Source organism: Camelina sativa, chromosome 14 (genome assembly GCF_030686135.1).
Source record: "Camelina sativa cultivar CO46 ecotype springtype chromosome 14, ASM3068613v1".
NCBI classification, from domain to species: Eukaryota; Viridiplantae; Streptophyta; class Magnoliopsida; order Brassicales; family Brassicaceae; genus Camelina; species Camelina sativa.
The window spans coordinates 29,777,400-29,787,376 of NC_141893.1; the positions used below are offsets into that span (position 1 = coordinate 29,777,400).

The window sequence follows — 9,977 nt, forward strand, 5'->3', positions numbered from 1 at the left end:
ACTAAATCAACTCCAAAATAATTTAAAAATCTAATTAAATAGTTTATATGTCATTATTATTTTCGTTTTAGAAATCATAAAATAAAATTTTATATCTTATAATTTCCATTATGCATGACTATAAATTATATATAGAATTATATTTTTAATTGATATTAGTTAAAAATATAATAATTATTACAATCATATCTTATAATAGATGATTTATACTATTATAATTTATATAAACAACTATATAAATTAATATTTTAGATTGTATTAACAAATATGACTAATTGATAAAATTGATTATATTTAAAATGTAATCAGATATGAATTTTTTTTTTTATTTTAAATAAGTAAATATAAATTAATACAAAAATTAAACAACACAAAATGTAATTATTATATTGATGAGTCTCTCAACAATGAAGATATACAATCATAAAAAAAAAACCTTATATAAGTAAAATTCATTAAAAATAACAAGCTTATATTAATAAAAGATTACACGTGGTCTTTACATATGTTTTCAAATTATGCCTTATATGTTGTCTTGTGCCTTGTTTAAATCATGCACTTTCTTTTCCCAAATTCGACTTCTGAGGTTGTGTATACAAACCTTACAAATGCCTAAATTATTTTCCATTGATTTCTCTCATTCTCTCATCATCATCATTGTCTAAGCAAAAGAAGATGACTGGTGTCAACATAGTTTCTGGTAAAAATTCTTCTTGGAGGTTTTTGTTTTCACTTTGGAATTTTCAATTACGATCAATGTTTTTTTATTAGTTTATTTGTTTCTAACTTTTGTTTCTTGGTACAAGTCTCAATTTTGTTTCACATGGTTTAACATTGACAGAAGATGGAAAGAAAAAACCGAACACGGTGAGAAAGACGATGGAAAAACTCAAATCTGTATTCGATAAGAAGAAACCTAATCATCATGAAGAAGACTCAAGTTAGACTTCACCATATTTAACCAAAGCTTTAAACGAGGTTCCCCACTTGTTCAACTGTATTCGCTCTTACTTTTCATGTGAATTTTGTTAAGAACTTTAGCTATATGCTCAATCAAGTAGTGGACGTTATAATCCCCAATCAAATGATTCTCCATGAATTAATTTTTACTAGTATCATAGTTTTATGATCAAGTTGATTGTGAGTGGATTTGATCTTAAATTGATTTTGTTATTTCTCCGGTATTTATATTCTTCAGGACCTATAATATGAGCTGTTCAAAACCCAGCAGAAGTTGGATCAGAGAAATTTTATCCTTGTAAGTGTGTAGTTTCTGGTCTTTCCTTGTACTCTCTGTTCTAAGTTTTTTTTTCTGTATAATTGCTGATAGATTGACCAAATATAATATACGTAATTATGTTGTCCTAAAATAATATACTATTATGTCAATGAGCTTTGCTTCTTCTGAAAAAACCTCAAAACAGAAGATTGTCTTGCGCATATAATGGATGTTTTCATGACCCTAAAACTGAACTTTTGTTCTGTATTTACAGCAAAAACAAGATGATATTCGTCAAGGCCAAGAAGAGAAGATGAAAAAACTAACGGAGGAGATTAAAGATTTGAACAGCAACACATTTGTTTTACATGTAACATTCTACCACTATATACTATAGCAAACATAAATTCCCAATGTTATAAATTGGTATTCTTATTTTCCCTGTCTTAGTCTCTGAGCATAATTGGTTAGCATAGTAAAAAAGGTAGGACATAAATGAACTTGAACGTCTTGTCGAGATGTTCTCATACGAGATGTTCTCAATTTTGGTACAAGTCTCAATTTTGTTTCACATGGTTTAACATTGACAGAAGATGGAAAGAAAAAACCGAACACGGTGAGAAAGACGATGGAAAAACTCAAATCTGTATGCGATAAGAAGAAACCTAATCATCATGAAGAAGACTCAAGTCAGACTTCACCATATTTAACCAAAGCTTTAAACGAGGTTCCCCACTTGTTCAACTGTATTCGCTCTTACTTTTCATGTGAATTTTGTTAAGAACTTTAGCTATATGCTCAATCAAGTAGTGGACATTATAATCCCCAATCAAATGATTCTCCATCAATTAATTTTTACTAGTATCATAGTTTTATGATTAAGTTAATTGTGAGTGGATTTGATCTTAAATTGACTTTGTTATTTCTCCGTATTTATATTCTTCAGTACCTATCATATGAGCTGTTCAATATCCAGCAGAAGTTGGATCAGAGAACTTTTATCTTTGTCAGTGTGTAGTTTCTGGTCATTCCTTGTACTCTCTGTTCTAAGTTTTTTTTTTGTATAATTGCTGATAGATTGACCAAATATAATATGCGTAATTATGTTGTCCTAAAATAATAAAATATTATGTCAATGAGCTTTGCTTCTTCTGAATAAACCTCAAAACAGAAGTTTGTCTTGCGCATATAATGGATGTTTTCATGACCCTAAAACTGAACTTTTGTTCTGTATTTACAGCAAAAACAAGATGATATTCGTCAAGGCCAAGAATAGAAGATGAAAAACCTAACGGAGGAGAGCAGAGAAAATTATAAGAAAATTAAAAAAATCCTAAAAATAGAAGGATTACAATTAATATTTTTTGGAAGTATATAAAACCAAAATTAATATATTATATCACTAATTCTAGGGAAGTTATCTATTAAATTACTAATTTCAATAAGAAAATATGTGCAATTAATAAGGAAAATACGTGTAACTAATAAAGAAAATATTTGCAATTTAATTACAATTATTATTTATTATAATCATATAGTAAAAAGAAAATTTTACAGAAAAGTGATTAAAGTATTAAAAGGTTTAATGTGTTAAAATTAGTGGTTAACATAATATAAGAAAAATAAGAAATTAATGTAATCTTTTTAAATTTTTAAATCGGTGAATGATTTGATAGCTTATTTAATATTTTGTTGTTATATAAACCTTGGTTTTCAAAGTTAGTAACTAATGTGATCGCGACATGTGTAAATTTTAACAATTAAAGATTTTGCCATGTGTTATACAAAAGCTTTGTTTTAACTTATTTGTAAATTATAAGAAATTAAAAATTTATATAAATTAATATTGTAGATTGTATTAAAAAATATGACTAAATTATAAAATTGATTATATTTAAAATGTAATCAGATATGAAATTATTTTATTTTAAATAAGTAAATATAAATTACTAAAAAAAATAAACAACACAAAAACTAATTATTATATTGATGAGTATCTCACCAATTAAAATATACAATGATAGTAAATATTATATAAGTAAAATGCATTAAAAATAACAATATCATATTAATAAGAGATTACACATGGTATTTACATATGTTTTCAAATTATGCCCTATATGTTGTCTTGCCTTGTTTAAATCATGCATTTTCTTTTCCCAAATTCGACTTCTGAGATTGTGTATATAAATCTAACAAATGCTTAGATTTCATCGATTTCTATCATTCTCTCATCATTGTTCAACCAAAGAAGATGATTGGTGTTAACATAAGTTATGGTAAAAATTCTTCTTGGAGGTTTTAGTTTTCACTGTGTAATTTCCAATTACGATCAATGTTTTTTTATTAGTTTATTTGTTTCTAACTTTTGTTTCCTCGTACAAGTCTCAATTTTGTTTCACATGGTTTAACATTGACAGAAGATGGAAAAAAAACCGAACACGGTGGGAAAGACGATGGAAAAACTCAAATCTGTATTCGATAAGAAGAAACTTAATCATCATGAAGAAGACTCAAGTCAGACTTCGCCATATTTAACCAAAGCTTTAAACGAGGTTCCCCACTTGTTCAACTGTATTCGCTCATGTGAATTTTGTTAAGAACTTTAGCTATATGCTCAATCAAAGGGGTGGACATTATAATCCCCAATCAAATGATTCTCCATCAATTAACTTTTACTAGTATCATAGTTTTATGATTAAGTTAATTGTGAGTGGATTTGATCTTAAATTGATTTTGTTATTTCTCCGATTTATATTCTTCAGGACCTATCATATGAGCTGTTCAAAATCCAGCAGAAGTTGGATCAGAGAAATTTTATCCTTGTAAGTGTGTAGTTTCTGGTCATTCCTTTTACTCTCTGTTCTAAGTTTTTTTTCCAGTATAATTGCTGATAGATTGACCAAATATAATATGCGTAATTATGTTGTCCTAAAACAATATACTATGATGTCAATGAGCTTTGCTTCTTCTGAATAAACCTCAAAACAGAAGTTTGTCTTGCACATATAATGGATGTTTTCATGACCCTAAAACTGAACTTTTGTTCTGTATTTACAACAAAAACAAGATGATATTTGTCAAGGCCAAGAAGAGAAGATGAAAAACCTAACAGAGGAGAGCAAAGAAAAGTATAAGAAACTTCAAAAAAATCGTAAAAATAAAAGGACTATAATTAATATTTTTGAAAGTATATAAAACCAAAATTAATATATTATATCACTAATTCTAGGAAAGTTATCTACTAAATTACTAATTTCAATAAGAAAATATGTGCAATTAATAAGGAAAATACGTGTAACTAATAAAGAAAATATTTGCAATTTAATTACAATTATTATTTATTATAATCATATAGTAAAAAGAAAATTTTACAGAAAAGTGATTAAAGTATTAAAAGGTTTAATGTTTTAAAATTAGTGGTTAACATAATATAAGAAAAATAAGAAATTAATGTAATCTTTTTAAATTTTCAAATCGGTGAATGATTTGATAGCTTATTTAATATTTTGTTGTTATATAAACCTTGGTTTTCAAAGTTAGTAACTAATGTGATCGCGACATGTGTAAATTTTAACAATTAAAGATTTTGCCATGTGTTATACAAAAGCTTTGTTTTAACTTATTTGTAAATTATAAGAAATTAAAAATTTATATAAATTAATATTGTAGATTGTATTAAAAAATATGACTAAATTATAAAATTGATTATATTTAAAATGTAATCAGATATGAAATTATTTTATTTTAAATAAGTAAATATAAATTACTAAAAAAAATAAACAACACAAAAAGTAATTATTATATTGATGAGTCTCTCACCAATTAAAATACACAATGATAGTAAAAATTATATAAGTAAAATGCATTATAAATAACAATATCATATTAATAAGAGATTACACATGGTATTTACATATGTTTTCAAATTATGCCCTATATGTTGTCTTGCCTTGTTTAAATCATGCATTTTCTTTTCCCAAATTCGACTTATGAGATTGTGTATATAAACCTAACAAATGCTTAGATTTCATCGATTTCTATCATTCTCTCATCATTGTTCAACCAAAGAAGATGATTGGTGTTAACATAAGTTATGGTAAAAATTCTTCTTGGAGGTTTTAGTTTTCACTGTGTAATTTCCAATTACGATCAATGTTTTTTTATTAGTTTATTTGTTTCGAACTTTTGTTTCCTCGTACAAGTCTCAATTTTGTTTCACATGGTTTAACATTGACAGAAGATGGAAAAAAAAACCGAACACGGTGGGAAAGACGATGGAAAAACTCAAATCTGTATTCGATAAGAAGAAACTTAATCATCATGAAGAAGACTCAAGTCAGACTTCGCCATATTTAACCAAAGCTTTAAACGAGGTTCCCCACTTGTTCAACTGTATTCGCTTTTAATTTTCATGTGAATTTTGTTAAGAACTTTAGCTAATTGGACATCTCCTAAAACACCTGAAACAACTCCAATATGCAAGATGTATGCAAAAACAATGTGAATACTAACTAAATATGCATATTATGCAAAAGAGACGAAAAACAATGCAAAACAATGAGTTAAGCGATATAATGAATGAGAAATGCATGATGAAAGAGTGTATAATATACACATACCAACTCCCCCAAACTTATTCTTTGCTTGCCCTCAAGCAAACGATCAAGAACAAAGTAAGGAAGAGAGGTTTGAAGATGGGGTCTTAGAACCTAAAACATGCTGAATAGAGTAGTTAGAATCAAAGTCCTTGTTTTTAGTTCTATGATGCATGGTGAAGGAACTCTATTTAAAAACTTTAGACAAGCTCATCACAACCTGAAACGATTCCGAACCTTAATCTACACATGCTATCATTTCTATCATTCCCTTTAACATTCATTAACAAAGAACCATGAATCAAGCTATGCAATGTCATCAAGCTCATTTGGCTGGGGTGAAAGGGTAGAGACAAAAATGGTATCCTCTGCAAGTGGTTTGAACAATATAGAACAGGGTTCTCTCGCGAAAATGAGTTGAGCTTAAGAGAAGACTAAAGGTTGAAACCAACTGATACATACAAGAGCAGTGTCCCGACTACCCAAAGGTCCCAAGGAAACTTAGCTCTAACTTTCTAACCCAGAAGTTAGTCCTATCTCTATCCTTCATCGATCTCTCTTTTTAAACCCATTCTCTCATTCTTTTTACTTAGCCTTAGGAGGAGGTTATTTCATATCAATCTAGCAGATGGGAAACTTTTTTTATCACTATGGTTCTCTTTCTTTTCTTCTTAGAACTCTAGACTTCTTAAGCGTTTTGGTTTCTCTTCTTTGTCTAAATTTTTTCTTTTTATGCCCAGAACCAATAACACTTTTACATTGCACAACCCACATCCTTTACTAGACTTGTAAACCTTGAAAACTCATTCCCCCTCCTAAAGACTCTTTACCCTTTTTCTTTCTCTTTTACTCTTTCTCTTTTCAGTACAAATCCAATCCCAAAACCCAAAATCGAATTCTCACCTAGTCCTACTAGTCCGTAAAGTGTGAACTAGAACTACACAGGATCCTACTCTTGTCGGCTAGAACCTAACACTTTCTATCAAGCTCAATTCGGAAAAGGCCTCACACTCAAGAATACAATTGTCTTGAAAGAACGGTTGGTTAAGGGTGCGAGAAACTGTTCCAAAGATGGGAATCAGCTACTTGGATTAACAAGGGTGGTAAAAAGGAGAAAGATAATCCAAGTATGTATATGGTATCCATGAGTTCAACTTCAATGCATAACATGATAACTGCAAGTCAGGATTAGGTTCAGGTAAATAGGGAATTATGTCAATTCAAAACATGCTTCAATCAAGACTAGAATGCAATTTCGAGAATTCAAAACCTGGTTCAGTCTTACATTTCAAGTTCAATCAACATGCATCAAAGAACTAATAACAAGGGCCTTGATCCTATCCTATTGAATTCAGCATGCTAACAAGGTTGCAATCATCATCAACCCCTATGCTAAATGCAACAGCCCTCTATGAATAACACTAGACTCAATCATAATATGCAAATGCAAACTACATGAGCACTCTTTTTTTTTGGAAATTTTCGAAAAATTTTCAAATTTTTATGGGTTTTCTATGCAAATAGATAAATGGAGACTCAAACATGATATGATGCAAAAATTTGAAATAAGAATCACAGAAAACATCATCAGATAATGCACAGTCTCTTGTGTAAGAGAAATTTGAAGAAGGATTTGAGAATCACAAAAAAAAAACAATGCAAGGATGAGATGGTATTTACAAAGGAAATGTAGGAGTACCTCAGTAGTAGAAGAAGGAGTCGGTGCTCTCCCAAGAAGGAGCGTGGTACTGACTTTGTCCCTCGCCTTGTTCAGGATCCGCAAGAGTGGTCTCAGCTGCTTGGTCGACTTGCGTGTTCTGATAAAATTTCTGCTGCTCTTCGCACTGCATCTCTTCGATAAATGTTCTGCTGCTCTTTGCACTGCATGTCTTTGATAAACGTTCTGCTCCATCTCATAGCCGCTACCCTCATCCCTCTGTTCCATTGGCTTCTTGCCACGAGATTTGTTTTTACTAGAGCATTTCACTGCTTTTCTTGACTCTGCACCTTGCGAAGATGGCTTAGAAGTAACAATACGGCCTGATACTTAGAATTTAGGGACAACTATAACAGTATAGAAGCATCGTCGCTGAGATGGGTGCATCAAAATGGAGAAACGATGTGAAGATAAGCTCGATCGAGTTAGAGAAGGAGAAGGCTTCAGTGATGCTCCAGGACGGTGGATCGAGTCAGATGACAACGAGAGCAGCTACATGCCGTCGGATCGAGTGGAGTGATGCGGTTGCTAGAATTGACTATGATGATGAGCAACAAGTATTTCTTGAAAGCGGTGAATACTTACAGTGAGTCCGTATATCGGAGCTTGTACACGATGACGATGTGTAGCAGTGGTGGTCCAGGATGTCGATCGACTCGGCATTTGCGAGAGGCGGATCGAGTCAAAGTTCGCCATCGGTCAAGTCGCGTGAAGACGGAAAGATGAGAGAGGAGTGGGAGTTGCAGAGATCCAGTCGAGTCGACTGTGGAGCTTCGTAGCCGAGGTCGATCGAGTCGCAATCTCCTGAGTCTGTCGAGTCAGAGCTCCTATTTTGGTGCTTCATTCCACGTCTGTAAAACCCAACACACTGCTATTTCCATTTTTTTTTCTTTTCCACTTTAGTTGGCCATACTCCCTTCTACAGATTCCTAAACACAAGAAAACTAAAAACAAAAATCAAAAACGGATCCTAAAGAATATTTACAGGGTACTTTTGGGACTTCCTCCCAAATGAGCTTGTTTAAAGTCGCTGAGCTTGACTTTGCATACTCGTTATGCTTTGGGAGGGTCATAGAGAGGCTTCAGAGAACCCCTTTAGCATGTCTTGTCTAGCCAAATACTCTTTAGCATTCTGTCCAGGTTCAACAACAAATGAACTACTCTTCTTTATTATCCCAAACCTCTTCCTTAATTTCCTTAGAGGAGAACTTCTCATTGTACCTTGGAGCTTCTTGATTTGCCCACTCATCTCCTTCACCATAGCTGTTAACTCTTTCACTGAATCCCTTAGAATCTTAGTATTTTGGAGTTCATACAAACTGTCAAGCGTGGGAGGACTTCACTCTTGCGGTTGATGAGGTTTAAGAAGCAGGTCTTGACGCTTAGGGAGGGTAACGACTGCACTAGAGTTGGAGAATGGTCGAGTGACACTTTGAGTTTTCTCTTTGGTTACCAAAACCTCAGTTTCTGCCTCATTCACACTCTCAAAGATGTCAATCCTATTATTATTGAACAAATGTTCAACTTTTAAGTTGAATTGTCACATTCTTAGTTAAATTTTTTTTAATGAAATAAGTTTTGTCCATTACAATATATAGAAGTACTTTAACAAAACCACTTAATGAATTTTACTTTTGTTTGCATCAAAACACAATTTACTATAATTGGTCATCCACTTATTAGTGAACAAATGTTCAACTAAAAATTTCACATGATGTGTTTAGGTCTACTTTTATGGTTTGGGTACAACGACATATCGAATCCATATGAACATGATCATGTGGATACTAGTATAATTGTGGATACAAGTCACACATGTGTATAGTACCTTCAAATCCATATGGAGTTAGTGCATTAATGTTCACTTTTAATATACATGGTTAGGATTTCATATTTTGTGTCTAGTACTTAGTGTTTTAGGCTTAAAAATTTAGGTGTAGTATTCTACTGATATCCACATGACCACAGATATATGGATTTGATGTTGTCGTTGTATCTTAAACCCTAACCCCTAACCCCTAAACCCAAAACATTGACACATAATTAGGGGTGTCAAAATGGGTAGAAACCCATGGGTTTACCCTGTTTGTCTATTATTTTATACCCATATAAATAAATGGGTATTGATGGGTTGGTCCAATGGATTCGTGGGTTTAACGGGATAAACCCATTAGGGTTATGGGTTACCCATGGGTTAATGAAAAAAACAAAAATAATATATATTTAATATAATGACTTTTTATTTTGGTTTTAGGATTTTAGGATGTTTTTCTATTTTAATATATGATATTATTTTCTTAAGCTTGAAAACTTTGGTTTGTTTTATAATTCTATTTTATATAATATGTTATAGATTTAATATTAATTATTTTATTTTATTTTATTTATATATGGGTAATCTATATAACCCATTTAGCCATTGGGTTTTATATTATTGGGTATG

At 31.2% G+C, this 9,977-nt stretch overlaps 2 long non-coding RNA genes across 2 annotated transcripts; both read left to right on the forward strand.

Moving 5' to 3' along the window:
• The first annotated feature begins 544 nt into the window (after window positions 1-544).
• On the forward strand, window positions 545-2,768 carry LOC147928797 (uncharacterized). Its single transcript, XR_015580751.1, has 4 exons — window positions 545-700; window positions 842-978; window positions 1,199-1,258; window positions 2,460-2,768. It is a non-coding gene; the product is annotated as an uncharacterized LOC147928797 (long non-coding RNA).
• A 511-nt stretch (window positions 2,769-3,279) lies between these two features.
• Window positions 3,280-4,569, forward strand: LOC147928798 (uncharacterized). Its single transcript, XR_015580752.1, has 4 exons — window positions 3,280-3,498; window positions 3,640-3,774; window positions 3,985-4,044; window positions 4,290-4,569. It is a non-coding gene; the product is annotated as an uncharacterized LOC147928798 (long non-coding RNA).
• Window positions 4,570-9,977: the final 5,408 nt, after the last annotated feature.